This window comes from Cygnus olor, chromosome 6 (genome assembly GCF_009769625.2).
Source record: "Cygnus olor isolate bCygOlo1 chromosome 6, bCygOlo1.pri.v2, whole genome shotgun sequence".
NCBI classification, from domain to species: Eukaryota; Metazoa; Chordata; class Aves; order Anseriformes; family Anatidae; genus Cygnus; species Cygnus olor.
The window spans coordinates 35,618,027-35,635,665 of NC_049174.1; the positions used below are offsets into that span (position 1 = coordinate 35,618,027).

The 17,639-nt window shown below is 37.0% G+C and overlaps 1 long non-coding RNA gene across 1 annotated transcript; it reads right to left on the minus strand.

Annotated features, from left to right (window-relative positions):
- Positions 1-2,179: 2,179 nt before the first annotated feature.
- On the minus strand, positions 2,180-8,019 carry LOC121072598. Its single transcript, XR_005821337.1, has 3 exons — positions 7,837-8,019; positions 3,660-3,891; positions 2,180-3,301 (listed from the first exon to the last, which is right to left on the minus strand). It is a non-coding gene; the product is annotated as an uncharacterized LOC121072598 (long non-coding RNA).
- Positions 8,020-17,639: the final 9,620 nt, after the last annotated feature.

The following is a 17,639-nucleotide window of genomic DNA, read 5'->3' on the forward strand; positions in this document are numbered from 1 at the left end:
CTTAATGTGAAACATTCTAGTAGGACATATTTTCACAGGTCAAATAAATTTAGGACACACTCATAAATCAGGTCAGGTGAGATTACCGCTCCTGTGTCACTGCCTATCAAAACTGCAGAGTGATTCTGTTGGCCAGCCTTAACATCTGTCAAGAAAATAGCAGATGGATTACAGCTGAGCATTGCTTTGACCGTTTGTGATCTTTGTAAAAGAGACCCAATGTGTTACAAGGAAAGAGCACCGAGGCTTGTTAAGAAAACCTGAATAATTCCTATATTGCTCCCCATGGCTTTCATTCTGCTTATGTGCTATGCAGTTCAAGAGGTCCACATCTCACCTTCTTTAATGTCCTTCCTACTTCTGCCAAAATACCACTGAAATCTGCAGTGGCTGTCCTGGTGACCAAGGGGACGTGACTGATTACCTGCAGAAAGCACAATTTTTGTTGGGCATTAGCCAGAAATACCAATTTGCCTACATGTTGTATGGTACAGAAGAGAGAAGGTGCTGTCGCCAGAAGGGACCTGCAAAAATCAGATGAAATTAGGCTCCTTGGTACTGCTGAAATTTTTATGCAGTTGTCTTCCAGAAAAAGTCTCAGATGTCCTCAAATATTAATACATGTAATGAAATGCTCAGATTAGCAATTGCATAAATCCATTCCTCAGGCGGAAGTTTCAGCTGGCGGGATGGCAGCCGATAAAAAAAGATTGCTCCAGCTACAGTCACCTTTACTTAAGCTGATGCCAGGTGCTATCATCCAATTTAGAAGTCAACACAGTATGTGAAATATGCTTCTCTGGGGGGCAAAATCTGACTCATATTATTCTCAGCATACCGGCATGGTGGGTGTGAAATGAGACACTGCGGGATGGGAGAATGAGGGCAGATTGTGGTTGGGAGGATAAAAGGGCTTCATGAAACCTTTTAATACATTTTAACTAAGAGACTTGGGGCCGTATCTTGTTCTCAATTTTGTGTTGACCTTTATGGGGTTTTAAAAGAGAGCAGAATTTCCCTGTTCTTAATTTATGCCACTTACCAAAGATCCCTGGAGTCAAATCATGCTAATTTACACAGTATGCAAATCCTCTAAAGTCAACGGGTTGCAATGTAAATCAGACCATAAATCAGATCAGAATTTGGCCCCTGAAGAAGATCTGATGAAAAAAACTTGCCCTAAATGATTCAAAAGGAGCAGCTAAACCTATTGATTTTTATTTAAATGAATCACATTTGGATTAGGTCTCAAAATGTTATTAAAAATTGAAACAGAATGATCTTTATTCCAGAAGATGAAAATATTTAGCATATCTACCCACTTGGGACTTGAAGGGAAAACTTGTACCAATAGCAGGAACCAATTCCTAACCAATGTCGGAAAATTAAAATATTCCGTAAATGACAGAATCAAAATTTGGTATTAAATATTTAAATAACATTGAAATATCTAAGTGAAATGGAGATAAACAGTAACTTTATTTCCTTTTATGTTTGTTTTTGTTTTTTAATGCTAGGATCTTTGTGATTTACTAAAGCATTTGTTCCAAGGCCCTGGATATCTTTGATATCTCCACACATTCATAATGTATCATTTTGGATCAAATTCATGGCTGGTTTGCACAGGTGCAGTCACATTAATTTCACACCTCTGAATTTAGCTCCTTGCTGTGTATCTGGAGACCATTCATCAATATTCTCTAGAAAGTGGCTAGCTCCCTTCTCAACAAATAACCATATCAGTCTCTGATATTTTCAGCCAGAACAAATTCCTCTTGGTGGCTTTCATTTATATATGTATATTATTCTAAATATAGGATATATTCTGCCAGATGGAAAACAGGGTGTATATGAGCTTCTATGACAAACTTTAAATAAATTGGGTTTGTGAGGAGTCCTTCTCAGCTGGTTATTACATCAATAAATCAAGAAGTATCAAATGCAGAAACATTCATCAGATTTTGATAATGTCTTCCAGAGTTATTCGGAACAGCTGACATAAAATAGCTATAATTACACATTTGGTATTGTATCATGTGTTTCATATTTCATAACATTTATTCACAGTGAATGTCTCAACAGTCTCCTATTAGTGGAAGACCATTATCCTTTGACAATAGCCTATTTTTCTATCCTACTGACATTAACTCTTAATTATCTTCCCCCCCCCCCCCCTTTTTTTTTTTTCTTTTTAACAATAATAAATTAAAGTCAATGAGGATTATGGAAATCTCTCTAACTAATACCCTGTGACTGTTACCTTAAATGCTTAGGGCTATGAAATGAAATTTAGTGTGTATGAGCTCAAAGAAGCTATTTACTACTTTAACATTTTACAAGTCATACATTAACATTTAGCAAGCGATAAAAAATTTACATCTTTAAGCGATTTGTACTTAATAGGTTAGGGATATGCATTTCATTCAGGACACTGGGAACAGAACCTATAAAACAAAGGCATTCTGAATTGTCTGCAAGTCATTTATACTGCTGGTGAATGTACCATCAAACTCACAGAAAGAGCCTGGTGTGCTTTCCCTGTTTTGTTAGGAGCTATTTTTCAAGAGAATAACAGTACAGTTGCAGTAGCAGACGGATACAAACCAACTTAAAGTTCTTCAGCTGCTAGCAAAATCACAAAAATTTAAGGAAAAAGACATTTTTTAGTCAAAAGACAAATATTAATCACTGCAACCACTATAATGAAGTGATGAACATAGTTTATCACGATTAGATTAGAATAAATATCGCTATATAATGTCTGTGAATATCTGCCCAATTTCTTTTCAGTAGTTCACTGCAGTTGGTTTTGGTCACTTTCTATATGCACTGAAAAGACGTGCTATTAAGGACATACACTTCGTCTCAGGATTGTGGTAGCCAACCTCTGGAATGCTCTGTAAATAAGTTATATCCATAGTTAACAGAGATGGTGCCACTAGGTGGTACCCAAGAATATAAAGCATAGGCAATCACTTCTGTAGGATCGAGTCCTGGTTTTCCAAGGGAAAAAAGCTTCCTTTGTCATTCTGAAAAGGGCAGTGATAGTCTCATCACCTTCCAGGTGGACCTTAGTGGCACAGAGAAAGGAGAGGGGAGGCCAGATGCCTCCCAGGTATCATCCTGTTCTCCCAATTCCCATGCAGCAGCACTAAGCACTGGGGCAGCCTTCTTTTCAGACATGGATTATTAGAACCTTGTGAAGAGGTGTTCAATATGAGAGTGCAAGTTAAAAATTCTCCAGATTGAAACAGAATGGGAATTAATTCATGCAAATTCTCGACTTCTTTCAAATGCACACCTAACAGGAAAAAAGAAAAACAACAACAAGGATTTCCAGATTCATAATTCCTTTTAAATTATTTACTCTGTTCTATTCATGATTATATAAGCTAATTTGGACATGCAGCTATTTTTCTATTTGCATATCTTTGCCATTGAAAGCTGAAAAATGAATATGAGAACAGCTCAGAATAGGATGCTTAGACAGCAAAATACTGCAGCTATAACTAGTAAAATGCTTCTTTCAAAATTACCATGTAAGATGTTGCAATTTGTTTTAAAAAAAAATAGATTACAGATATGGCTCCTACTTTCAAAAGTTATTCTCTTTTACAAGTGTATTATTTATTTCTTAAAAAAAAACTCATGGAAAGTACCATGCATTACTGCAGTTTTGAATTGGTCTCTGAAGGATAATTTGGCTTTTCCTATGGGAGATCACCTTGGGAGGCAGGCTGCTGCTGTAAGAGCTCTGCAGCCTTTACACTGTGGAGCTGCTGGCGCATTGCTCTGCTGCAGAAGGCTATGGGTAGCACACGGGGCATGGACTTCAGCAGGGAAAGGTGGAAAGTTACTGTGAAAATGGGAATATGCGTTCCAATCCTGATACTGTCTCAGGAAAGGCAGTGGAAAAACAAACAAACAAACAAACAACAAAACAAAACAACAAAAACAGTGCCCCAAAGAAATATTAATATCTTTTTGCTACAGACTTTAAAATAAGTTTTGTTGTTTGCTTAGTAATATTATTATTGTTTTCTTTTGTAAGTAATTTTATCAGTTAATCTTTAAAACAAAAATATCAATTAGACCATTCCACACCTCCTCCAAAATAAGCCATTTTTTAAAGGCAATTTGATGAAATATGTTCTTCTCCCTTATAACTTGTGTGTGATATGAGGTGTTCTTTCCTGTCTAGCCCATCTTTGGAGGGCAAAAGAAAATGATACTACAGACACTGTCAGATTTTGTTTGTACCTCTGTCTCCTTCTAGATTAAAAAGTATACTGTTCCAGAAACATACAAATACAGAAGTATTTCTAAGGTCTTGAATGTTTCTAAGCTACTCCTTCAATTAGAAGGGTAATAGTGCTATTTCAATGCTCAGAATAAACGAAGCAAATACTGTTCCAAAATGTTTTAAAATAACATTTTTTCCCCTGCCTGCAAGAGATCAAGTAAACTTTCAGATGTTTTGATTCTGAGCAAGCTTTCAAACTGTTGATTCAATCTATAGCTGAAATTACTTCGGGATCAGAAATTTTTTTGCTCAGCTGACCATTTTGAAGATGTTTTGAGGCACATACAAACCCAGGAAAAATGATGAAAAATCATACTATCATGAACTGCGCTGGGAGCAGCATGGTGTCATCTGCAGTGCCATTGCTTTTCAGGTTTGCTTTTTCCCCAGGGTGTGCCTGCCTCCTGAGCAGATGACAGAGTTCTGACCCATTGCTCTTTCATCCTGCCTAGGAAACGTAGTGCCTATAGCTCCCCAAGTGAAAGATCATGGAGACTTTCAGCAGCTGGCAAAGGCATAAGTATCGCAGCTAATGCTCCAGCTGATTTCAAAGCACAGTAGGTTAAACCTGCACATACAGGTAATGAAGCAGCTTGAAGACAGGTCAGTGGAAGTTTAGGCAATCAAAAGCCGTATTGTTTGCTGGGGATTTTATTTCTGAAGCTCCTATCGTGGAGACCTGAGAGACCTTTCATCAATTCCCACCTGAATATTACGTCTTTGAACTAAATGCTCAGAACATTTACTCTGTTCTCACTTAAAATCCAAGAAGAGAAACAAAAGAAATAGCAATCTGAAATGCTCATACTATAATTCATAATTTTGTTGACTTTTCATTATGCTTTTATTAAACTGACTATAATTGGAAATATCAGAATAGCTCCTCTGGCACTAGGTACTATCAACAATTCTTTTGTCTTTGTGAGACATAATGGGGGAAAAGAGGGCATAGGGGTATTACATCTTGCTTATTTTGGGATATCCTGATCATACAGTTGGCAAAGGTCTTTATCTGGTGGGAGGTTTTCAAGAAGATCGAGGCCAGAGGATCTGCAACTACCTTGCACATCTGTCCCGATTTAATGGCTACAGTTGTAGAGAGGGGAAAGAGACAAAATTATTTTCAATAAATCTTACACATAACTCAATGTACAACCAAGCACATCAACATTAGGAATCAATTAGTAACTCAATGCATAGTTCTGAATAGCTGTAAATTACTGTGTACACTAACAGCTTTTAAGCAAACCTCCAGGGCAGGTTCAGTTTTTTCACAAAAAGACAAAAACAAAACAAACAAAAACATCTAACACCATAAAGCTGCATAGGGAAAAATGTCCAAATTAACATAATCTATTTTAATTTACAAGTATACAAGTCTTACTTTGAGCAAAACCGGCAACAACAAAAGCAGCACAATTCTTTCCATATCTGTCTGGATCATTTAGAATATTTCTCATTAATATCATAGCCCATAAAATAATTTTCTCTATTTCTTTCTCTCTCTTTCATCTGTAATATCTGTCACTCCAGTATGCTGTGCTTAGAGACTTCTGCAGATTTTTCCTGCTCGAATCTTTTTTCCTTTTGCTCTAAAACTATAGCATATTTAAGTGATGTAACTCATTAACTTCCCCATCCCCATAAAAGTGCCTTGTTCTCACTGAAGTCCCTATGAAAATATACTATGTAAAAATGGAAATAAACTGTTTTGTTTATTGCCTTTCAGCAACTCCCAAGTACATACGTTTAGGAAACCAACAAATATCTGGCTGATTCCCAGCAATTATCAGGATCAGTTCTGCTAAGGAAGAGAATGTGATTTTTAAGCCTATTCTCTAAGCTTTATCATTGTTAATGGTACATACTTCACCAAAATTTTCTTCAGAAGCATTATGTCAAATGCTGACTTCATTGCACATATGTCACACACTGATATCATTATTATTACTCAAGTCTTACTGGAAAGAAGTTGGGGCCAAAGCACTTATTTTACTTAATTAATTGTTAACTGACCAAAATATGTCTTCCACAGAGAAGATGGGAGTACAATGAGGTGAGTAAAATTTCTCAGGAATTTAGATCAGGCATTAAGTAAAGTACTATCTTTTGGAAAAATATACGTCATCTAATACAAAAGTTCTCTTTGTTCAGGAAGTTTGTTAATATTCTTGCTTATGCCATGATGAGCACAAAGGTTCTGCATAGGTACTAAGCTTGTCTTTTTCCTGCATTTGCAATATGCATAATTCAGACTTAAAATGAAGTCTCTTAGAAAGGCATAGTGATGATAAAAAAAAAAAAAAAAAAATCAACTATCGTGTAGAATGGGAAAGAGAAATCAGAGCATCCCTCACTGTGGTCCTGATGACAAATATTGGGTGGCCAATATCCTTGTCCTGTAAGTAACTACAGAGAAAGTAATTTTATTTGGGAGAGGAGCCCCATTAAATTCTTCTATTTAGTCTGGTAGTTTTAGTGGTAATAGAGAACTGTGGGTCTGAATGGAGCCTCATATGTGTTTATGTCTACTTTTTGTCTACTTCTGATTTTTACTTAGTTAAAATTAGGACATGGAAGAGGATGTTGTTCGTTGTTATAATTTGCAATGCTTTAAAATACAACACTGCTGTAGAAAGGCAGAACATCCAAGAAAAGCAGGAAAGTAACCAAATACTCTGTTTTCCTTTTTTTGAAGGCACATCCTACCTTTTTTTAAGAGATTAGGAACACAGCGTTGTGCACCTACTTAGAATTCATTTAAAATATGCAACCACTAAGACACATTGCTTTGGTTATTTATAAACTGTCAAAGGATCACACGAGGACAAAATGAGCTTGTGTAGGTAGTTCACACACCTAAAATACATTGGGAGCCAGGTATACTTCTCAAGGCAGCAACAAAACTTTCTCTGCCCTTTAGTGAGCATCAGTATGCAAAATATGAACATGAGGTGTTGAGTGAGCTTAGCCTAGGAATTTCTTTTGGCTCCTCCAGCATCTGCTTCTCTCTGAGCTACCCAGGAAGCCTGCAGCATTGATGTTGGGTGCCCCCCAGCTACCTGCCAACAGCATCTCAGTGCTTCTCACAACTTCTTTCTAATTATTTTACTAGAGATAAGGCTATATGAAAGCTCTGTTTACCAAAATCTTTCATGCCTTCACAGCTAAAGCATAAGAAGTTCACTCGTAATGTACAGCCTCATTTAGGTCATCTAACCTGAACTAGGAGGAAGAAATTGAATTAAGAGCTGAGCTAGCAAGAATTATATATTGCATTTGCAAAAAATAAAGCACTTCAAATCTCGATATATTACATACAGAAATACATTAAAATAGTGTTAAATTGGCAAAACCAAATGCTTAGAAACTTGGAAATACCATTAAAAACATTGCTACCTCATGCCATTTCACACTAACCCTTCTTCTTCATATTAAATATAATACTGCCTTTAACTGCTTTTCATACCTTTTTCCACGAAATCTTTCCTTTGCTCACTTCACAATACAAGGTTCCCTTCCCCTTTTCTCACCTGTTCTTCTCTCTTCTTATTTCCTCCTTCACCCCAACTTTTCTCTCTTTAGTTCTTCCACATCGCTGAAACCAATGACATCTCCCCCACGCTCCCATCCCTTTCCATCCCCTCCACCTGCTTGTTCTGCCACCTGCATCTCACTGCCTCCAACATCTCCTGGACATTTGCTGACCCCTCACACTGTCATATAACCATCTCAAACACCACCTAATAAATCTCATCACATGTCTGAAGAATTTCTTTCTAATATTCATTGTCACTCCCACAGCACCTGTCATTCCCCAGGATAATTAATTCTTGATAAGTATCAGGAAATAAGAGGGAGTTGTTGGTCAAGGGCAGGGTTCAAGCCATAGGGGCTCAGAAAGGATGCACTATCAGGTAAAGGGTACAACATTGAGTTAACTCTTTGCCTCTTACAGCTCTTTTTAATTGGCACTATTAAAAGTTTGCACTACATTTTGTCTTGTATTTGAACTAACAGAAGAGTATCACCTTGACAGGCAATCATTTAGGGAAAAAAAAAAAAAGTATTTAGAGTTAGAGCAGTTACACTGCAGCCTGAGTTCCACACAAAGACATCGGTGCATGTCACTGCAGGATCTGGCCTGACCGAGTTAAGAAGAAAAGCGGTGAAATGGATGATTCCCAAAATACTGTCAAAAGAGACATTTTCTCTCTAATGCCTTTCAAGTATACAACCTTAGGACTCACTCCTATCAACAGAAGGTAAAAGATTTTTAAACAGACGTGCAGTTTTAAAATTGACAGTGTCCCTTTAACAACTTCAACAGTTGGGGAGTTTTATGTAGGTGGGTGGCTCTGATGCTAAATAGTTAAACCTGCTTCAATTAAGAACTTGTGACTTCCAAAATTAAATCTTCTCTGTGGAAGAAACTAACAGTAACTAGGAACAAAGAACAGTGGAATACGTCAGCTTTAATTTATCCAGGTTCAAGGAGGGTCATCTATGTGCCTGATTTTTTATTTTATTTTTATTTTTTTAATGTGAAGAATTAAGTCAAGTTTTGTCTCTGTCACAATAAAATGTTTCCACCACTGTTATACAGTAAGTTTGTTCTCTCATGAGTAAAAGATGCTGGGAAACATCTACTAAGAGCAGAATACATAAGAAGCTCCATTTTTTTATTTATTATGTTGTGATAGTGCATGTAATTTATATCAAATTCATATTACCTCTCATACCTAGTTGTCCTTTCTTGTGATTTTTAAGGATGTCTAGGTCTTGTAACTATTCATAGTCCTGCTCTATTCTGCTGGCTGTACAGCATATTTCCATTTTCTACAGTGCAAAAAGCCTTCCTCTTCAGCTTCCCAGGCTGCAACTTCTGTCCACTAATGCTTCTTTCAAGTCAATGCTCATTCTTCAAATCCCCTGTCCTGTTTATCCTGTTTACTCACTACCCTTTGAGTCTATCAGTTTTTCTTTCATCTCATCTTCAAGTCATAGGGTATTTTTTTGTTGTTGTTGCTGTTTTGTTTTCACCATGAGCAGGCCAGAAATAAAGCATATACTTATTAACAATCTAATAAAAAGTCACACTAGTCTAATTACTACTAAAGACACAAGTGCCACTGCTGTGATTTGTAAATTTTGGTGAGATGCCACTGCCCAGTCTGGGGCTGTGCTGGTGTGAGCAGTGAGCTCCTTCGTACGCCAAACAGATTAATTGTGCACGTGTGTAACATCTTTACATTCGCCATATGTCATGAGTGCAATGTATCTCAGATGTGTTGCCTTCACAGTACCAAAAACGCAGTATCTGCAAGCAGTGCAGTGAGCTCTGGGGCCTCTGGCATTGGGCACCGACAGTCGTTCTGCACTTGACCTGTGCTTCACTTGTCCTGTGCTTCACAGACATATCTGCACATACTGTGTAAAACCACTGTGGGCTGTTTCTGGGCTTGCAAAAGCCGATAGGTCTGCAAGTGCAAATGTATTCTCATTAATTAGAATAAATGACCTCATGGTATCATGGTTAAGTTCCCAAACTCCCAGTGAAGGAGCCTTTTTCTCCTTTTTGCTCTGTCAAACACAGCAGAATTTGCATCTAAGGGAAACATTTTAGGATTCTGTGTTTTACCAACAATTAAAGAACTGAGCTGCTGCTTTGCTTGCACATTTGCAATGTAAATCTAAAAATTTGGGCCGCTGCAACATAGTTTGGTTCCAAACTTGTAGTCATATTCACAGGATGGAGAGAGTGACCTTGGTTGTGATAATGGTAGAATTAAGAATGAGAATTAGCTACTTTGTCTCACAGAAATTGTTTGGCTAGTGAAGATAATTTTTTTGGGCAGCTTCTGCCAGTGTAGAGCATAAGGCAATATGAGCTGCACCTCTGCGTGTAACCAAACATAGAAGGGAGAGAAGCAAAGGAGCCTGGCCAGCAAAACCAAGTGAGGAAGCCGTGAGGCTTGGATTCAACAGTCCACAGTCATCTCCTCTAAAGGAGAGTGCAATTAAAACCTGGACCGTGTTTTTACATATCACCCTGTAGTTAATCAGCCAAGGAAGGCTGTGGTGATACAAACAGCCTTCTCTGCTGGGCAGCACCACCTGAGAACCACTGCTCCTCCTGGGTCAAAAAAGAAACCACTGTCTAAAATTTCAAAAGTAATTTTCTCAATCACCATAATTCAAAAATACCCTAACCAATTCCACTTCTTCTTCTTCTTTGTCCAAAAATGAGCCCCTATTACTGCTTATCCTTGGTTTGTATGTGGAGAATTGCCACTGGCCATGGGGGAGAGCCAAGAGAATAAATAGCCACTGAGCACAGTCATGTTCCTAAAACTGAAACATAAATGTCCTCAGAAAAGGATTTGGAAGAACCTCAACACAAGGGAACTTCTCAAAATCATCCTCTCCTTGTAGGACTCTGTGCCGAGGGAGGGTTGATCTGCCTGCAGACTGCTATGCTCTTCTGTGGTAAGGATTCTCTCTTACAAGTCATCAAGATCCTTAAAATGAACCATAATTAATATATTTCTTAGATTGACTGTTTTATATCTGAATTTTTAATCTGCTTCACCTCTGTAGGAGCACTGCGTCTAGAGCTCTCACATCCATGCCGTTTTTGGTATACCTGTAGTATCCTAGTTATTGCATAATTAAAGATCTTTTAATTAGATCATGCAGAAGAATATATATATTAGAACCAGTTTACACTTGAGAACATTAAAGCTAACCGTGATTTCTGTGTTTCAATCAAGATTATTTGTTGTATAGACATGTGCTCTGTCTTGTTAACACCTATGAACAGTATGTTGCAGATACATGGAAATATTTAGTTAAAAATATGAAGGAAATAAATAATGTAAACTGAAATATTATGTATTTCACTGTGGCTGTGTTTTGAATCTACAACATACCAGCAGTTTTCACATAGAGAAATGGTAAGATTTTTAACCTTCCACTCAAATGAAATTTAATTTCTTTATTCCTCAAGCTTCATTCAAATCAGGCTGAACACCAAAACCTCACCCTTTCATGGAAGTCTCATCATAACAAAAGTCATTGCTACATTTAAAGAAAAAAATCAGATATATAGAATCATGAATCTATTGGCAGCTATGGCAAAAATTACACTTCTTATTAAAAACATTTTAAATGAAGTCTTTGATTGCAACCCTGTGCTACATTAAATTGTGCTGAGAAGGGCTATGAAATTACGATCTCAAGAAGGGGAATACTGCTGTTGGTTTAAATCTGTCACAATTAGAATAATCAATCTCTGGGTATATACCCCCTTGTGGGGATCTTTGCAGATAGATATGAAAATTGTATCTTCCCTAAAAGAATGAAAAGCTTGCAGCCCCAGACCTGCAGGCTGCTTTAGAGGGACAGGACCTGTATCATATAGTTTCCATAGAGATACTCCACTCAAGCCAGGACAAATCTGCACAGAGCAGCTTGGCAGGATCAGACTCAAAGTTTTAAAAAACAATTCCATGACAGTTAATAAAAAACTCAATTATAAGTCACATAGCATTAAAAATATGACAGGAAGAGAAAACAAGTCATGAGACACCTATTATCCAAAGATATTTCCAATTACAAATTGCAGCACAACTTGAGCACCTGGGTTATTCATGTACACTGTCCTGAAAGCTGATTCATGATATGAGTGATACAATGACTAATACAGTATCAGTACCACCATCTCCCACTCCATTCTTTCAGTATCATGTAAGTGGAAAGTGTTTAATTAGAAAGCTTTCAGTATTCATTTTCTAGCTTAATAAGCTTTTCTGGTTGATAAGAACCTTATTATGGGTTGGGAATAGATGCCTAGCCAACCCCAAAATGTCTTTTTCCCCCTTCTTGTCATATAAGAAAAACAAGCAAATGTATTTCCCATCCATTGAAATGTTGTTATTAGATTGTATGTATTTTAATAGAGCTGTGTCAGTTCAATTAGTATAAGGGCAAGAAATCTTAAATTATATTCTAATTTTTTGAGAGTAGTATGGTGGGTAAAATAGGGTAATTCAAGGCTATAGATGCAATTTTGCCAGTGTTTTGTGGTAACTGAGCAAAAGTATGGTAACTCTGGGCACATTTGTAAAAATTCCTTGTTGTGTACAGCAATGCTTAATCAAAGCATTAGCATTTTAACCAAATGAAGCTCTTATGTTACTCTTCAATATGTGTACTCAGTTATTTCAGTTTCAACAAAGTCACTGGTTCTCTATTTGGTAGTTCTTGAGTAAGCTAAAGGTGTTGTAGTAAATTATAGGATGATTTTATGCCAGAATGTCTCTTTTCTCTGTATGTTTGACATGAGAGTGTAAAAGAGTTAAACCACATAGAAACTGAAGCATCTCATACTAAGCAAATGTAGAGTATTCAAAAGGAGGAGGTATACAAAAGATGTGTAGATGTGGTGCTTAGGGACGTGGTCCAGTGGTAGACTTGGCAGTGCTAGGTTAGTGGTTGGACTTGATGACCTTGGAGTTCTTTCCAACCTAAATGATTCTATGGTTCTATAATACTTTCATTTTTGTTCCCAGGAAACCTGCAGTGCCAGCAATGGGATTTTGTATCTTTATGTTCCAGAAAATTTCCTTTATCTGTCTTAATATTCTTTGCAAAGAGAGAGAATTGACTGAAACAGGACTCTTTGTCTTGCTAAATATTATTTAATATTTTCCTCAGAGTTTCTCTTCAAGACATGGGCTTATTTTCAAAACTGAAAATCCATGGCCTGCTTTGGGTTATCCTTATAGGTATAACCCATAGGACAGGTTTGACTGTAGGGCAGTCAAAAAATATTATCACGCCCATTTAAGAGGAGGATAATAAAAGGTTTTTAAATAACACGAATCAGTCCTGTATGATTTCGTTTTATATGGTTCTTACAAGCTCTGGGATGTGTAGTTTTAACTGTAAATCTGATTCTTGCCAAGTATCATCACTGCTATGCTGAGCATTTATCGTGTAATGCACTTTAGGGTGGCCACCCAGCAGATATAATCCCACAGTTGATACCTAAGAGTATATGTTAAGTTTCAAAACATGAGAACAGATTTGAATTTCACCTCCCCTTTATCTAAGGAAAATTGTTATCAAATTTTGTGCTGAAATAGTAAAGAGAATAAAGATAAAAAGTAAAAGCCTTTCATTTTCTCAAAGCAACATAGGGTCTTAAAAGCTTCAGGAACAGATGGGTAAAGGCACACCTTCAGTGACTCTTACAGTCGGTTGGAAGCAGCGAAGCCAGATAGCAAGTTAGGCAGATTGCTTCCTGACACCAGAAATGGGAAAGAAGTGCCTTTTTGAGCATGAGATTTTTTATTTTTTTTTTCAGTTAATGGATGAGATGTAGTACAGAAATTGTTTCATCAGTCTTAACTGCATAGTTTCAAACTTCATGGTTTTCTCCACAGTTCTGACTTCTGACATTTTCTAATTGGGAAACAAAACCACTCCATCATTAATGTTGTACCTTTGCAACTCCTTTTTTTTTTTTTTTTTTTTTTTTTTTTTCTTTTTTGAGCTGCTAGTCACTAAAGCAAAGAATTATCCTCATTATCAGCTACATCACAAACAGCAACTGTCCCTGCCCCACAGCATCCACACTCCTGCCAAGTCAGAGCCCTGCCGAGAGAGGGTCTTGTAAACTGGGGAGCCAAAAGCCAAATGCTTGTGCTTACAGGAGCTGATCTACCAAAATGGGGTGTGGGGAGCTGTGTATGGATAGTCCCCTTCATTTTTTAAATTCAGTAAATAAGATCACTCCCCTTTTTAAAAAGAAGTAGGAAAAAATCTCAGCTTTCATCTCAGTCTGTGTTTTCCAGGGAAGCTTTGTGTGGTTCAGGGGTCACAAGCGGAGTCTTTTGGTTATGGTTAAAATGGGGCATGTGCCAAAGGGCAGGGCAGAACAACCAACATCAAAATTGACTTTATGTTGCAGTGGGGTATGTTCAGCAATAACTCTGTAGGGCAAAAAATTCTTTACAAAATCCTGTGGCATTCCTTCTAGGGCACTGAATGCAAGCGGGTTTTTGTGTGCAGTTTAACTAATAGGAGTGCTTTGCTTATAAGAATTTAAGCATACTGGTAATGAAGTATTCAGCATGTGATCTACAACTGTAAAAATAAAATGCATAAGAATATTAGTTTGTTGTTTTTTTGTTTGTTTGTTTTTTAGTTTATTTTTTTCAGGCAATATTTTAGTGTTCTGTTTTCATTATCATTATAAAGAAAGTAAGAATATAAAAAATAATCAGCACTTTTACTGTTGTTGTTACCTGATATGGGAAAAATTGATCTCTGAATGTTTAGAGAAATCTTTGTTCCATTATTTTCAATGTAAACTGACAGTAGGTCAAAATCCTAATGCCTTGACTAACAAGCAGATTCATATTTTTGTATCATCTGATGCATTCAACGGGAGATATAATTAACTGTGTTTTAAGGTGTTCTGTTTTTCTGTGATGCACACTATTAAAACTGCGGTGCTGCATAGATCCTAGGGCTAAAGTCCTCTCCTGATTCTGCTGGGTTGGTGGTCAAGTAAATAATCTATGTGAATAGGACAAGATTCACAAATACAATAGTGATATGAGAAGATATGATGTTATTTTTGTCAGAATGAATAGTTTTTGTCTCCTTAAGACAGTAACCAGTAAATGAAGAGAGCTCTTGCAAACTCCACGCTACTGATTTCTGTCTGTTTATGGTAAATCTTGTCTCAGTTGATGTTCCCCTTTAACCTCTTATGAGGTATGGTTAATGATGAAATCTGAGCTTTTCAAAAGGAAAGAGAATGAGAAAGGGAAATGAATAAAATCTCCATTTTAATTTTTGTTGGAGGAAAGCTTGAGAAAGGTATCTCTGAGATCCTAGAGGTTTAACAGAGCCAGTCAATTATGTGAGCTCCCATTTTTTAAGTCACTGTTTTCAGGCTAATCTAATGATTGGGCCTGGCTTACCATTTTAACAGCTGCATCTTTACTGACACGCATAGAATTATTCATAAGGCTGATGTCAGACTATCCCAAGGTAAGTAACATTGGTGGGATTAGGCCATTATGAGCCAATTTTATGCCTACTGGAAAGACAATTTTGTTATTAATAAAATAGGTAGACAGATAGGGCCTTTTGATTGAATTCAGAATATTCTGGTTTATATTTATCGTTTGCTTTGTGTATATTCTACTTTGTGTAAATCACATCATTTTGTAGTGTCTATTTCTGTGACTGTGAAATATGCCTTTATAAAAATAACATAATATGTTGTTTTGAACACCTAATGGTAGTTTGCATATTGTTCTATAAGTTTTAGATTTATGCAAGTCACATCAATTTTTCTTATGAATTCTTTTGAATATATTTAACTTATGTTACTTTGTATAGGAATTCTACAGTTTTATTTTTTCCCTCGAATGCTTTTATTTTTCATTCTTGTTTGCATTTGTATTGTTCTCCCCTTTTCTCTGCTCTTTGACTGATATCTGCATGCAGACTCTGAAGGCAAACAGCCCTGGCACACAGCACTGGAAGGTTACAGACGAATAGTAAGAGACATACATAAGACATAGGTAGCATTACAATAGAGAAAAAAAGCATGATGCATTATTATCATCTGTATGACCTCCCTCTGAAGCAGTGCACAGCACCAACTTTGATGTAATTACTCCTGAATGTGCCAAAGCAGTACTCTCTGAAATAGCCCCAGTGTCAGACATGATGAATGGCCAATTCCATAATGTCAGTCCCAGTGGTGATTCCAGCAATGGCACAACCCACTGAACCCCAGGACATCCGCAAGCCTGGATGAGGAGGTAGCAGGGCCCCAAAGGACAACTGGGATCTCCTCGTCTGGTCCTAGCGCAGGATATCCAACTTCTTTGGTGTCCTTCCTGCTACAGTTCAGAGCAGAGGCACCTTGAGCAGCTGCCTTCTCCAACTCAGACAGGGCATGTAGAGGGGCTTTTACACCTGCTGGCAGGTGAACCTTGCACTTGTCAGTTTCAAGAGAAGTAACTGATGCAATAGATTATATACATTTTCAATCTAAGCACCAAAATATGAACAGCTGTGAACACAACGACAAAAATTCATTTTCAGCTGTTTTACGCCTTGTTATGGTATTTTTTAAAGATGTGTATGGGTGTTTTAAATTAAGTTCATCTGTGTCAGTAGGCTTATGTAAAAGTTTTAAATTCTGCATGTCTGAGGGCAGTATTCAATAATTTATCTGGAATTCAGAGACAGTCTGTTTGCTTATCCAGTCACTTTCCACTTTTGCTACCAAACACCTACTTCTGCAGTCCCAGCACCAGAGTCGCTGCGTCCCAGGAGATCAGTCCCACATGAATATCATCTCGGTGCTACGGGGGGAACGCCTGACAGAGCGAATTAGTGCAGTGCAGCACTTTGCCTCTGACATGCATCCTCCTGCAGTGACTATGCTGCTGCTCATCAAAGAGGAATCCCATAGGGTTTAATAAGGTATTCATCTTATGTTGATGACTCATCTTCATCATTTAACACATGGTAGCAGTATATATATATGATGTCTCAAAAGTTCTTTTATGATCTACTCTGAGCTCCTGTTTACAAAGATCTCCATCCCCACAATACCCACTTCCCTTTTATTTCAACTTAAAGAGTTGAAAAAAAAATGCACAGAATATGTGGAATGTATGGTGCTTAGCAGGCTTTTTTCATTTTTTTTTTTAAATTAATTTCTCAGTACTGTCTTGATATTTACTTTGAAAATGTTCTCTATGGGTTTTGTTTCTAATAAAAATCAATCCCAGTCATAATAATAGTTCATCTTAAAATATTGTCTTTGCAAATTCTGCTAGCTTCAGATTTCACGTGAATTGCCACATAAAATATGCAACCAATAATAAATTATATATTTAATATAGATATGTCTTTTGGAAAGAGTATTCTTTTTTTCTTTTAATAATTAACACTCTTCCAAACCCCCAACTTAATATATACAGAGAAAGATTCTAGCATTGAAGAGCAATTATTACAACAAAAAAATTTTGGGGGGTTTCAAAAGCTAAAGGTCTGTTCCTTAAAACATTAATGAGAAGTTATTCCTTCTCTTTTGCTTATACATTCTGGTTGTAAACCCTAGCCTGAAAAATGGCTGTTCCTCTGCCATTCTCCTTCCACTCTAACCAATGCTTATGAATCATTTTTAAACTTCTAGATTATTATTCAGAAGTTTTATTCAAGAATTCCTTTCAATTATTACTTTTTCCATAGCCACAGGTAAATACCAAATTTGAGGGATGCCAGTCAGAAATAA